This window comes from Penaeus monodon, chromosome 25, assembly GCF_015228065.2.
Source record: "Penaeus monodon isolate SGIC_2016 chromosome 25, NSTDA_Pmon_1, whole genome shotgun sequence".
Lineage (NCBI taxonomy): Eukaryota > Metazoa > Arthropoda > Malacostraca > Decapoda > Penaeidae > Penaeus > Penaeus monodon.
Window position 1 is genome coordinate 40,088,974 of NC_051410.1, and position 240 is coordinate 40,089,213.

The 240-nt window shown below is 38.3% G+C and overlaps 1 protein-coding gene and 1 long non-coding RNA gene across 2 annotated transcripts in view; one reads left to right on the forward strand and one right to left on the reverse strand.

Moving 5' to 3' along the window:
* The window catches only part of LOC119589268 (venom dipeptidyl peptidase 4-like), a gene marked incomplete in the record, with an annotated part of 98,295 nt that overhangs the window by 14,115 nt on the left and 83,940 nt on the right, over positions 1–240 (reverse strand).
* LOC119589269 overlaps positions 1–240 on the forward strand; it is an 11,272-nt gene that overhangs the window by 10,501 nt on the left and 531 nt on the right. The window lies entirely within an intron of this gene.

Consider the following 240-nt stretch of genomic DNA (forward strand, 5'->3'; position numbering starts at 1 on the left):
AACGCGCACGGTCAGCTAACCCCTCGATATAATATAAAATATGTGTACCCGACATATCTTCAAGGTAACTCTTTAAAGATCACTGGAAAGTATTATAGACTGACACGTTCCGTACTTTTCATAAATGTCAAGGTAACATAGCAATTGGCATTACTTTTCATACATTTCCGTCTGTGTTTCACTTCAGTTTAGTTCTGTTCAGAGAATCACACAGGCTGAAGAGACGCCATTAATTCACTG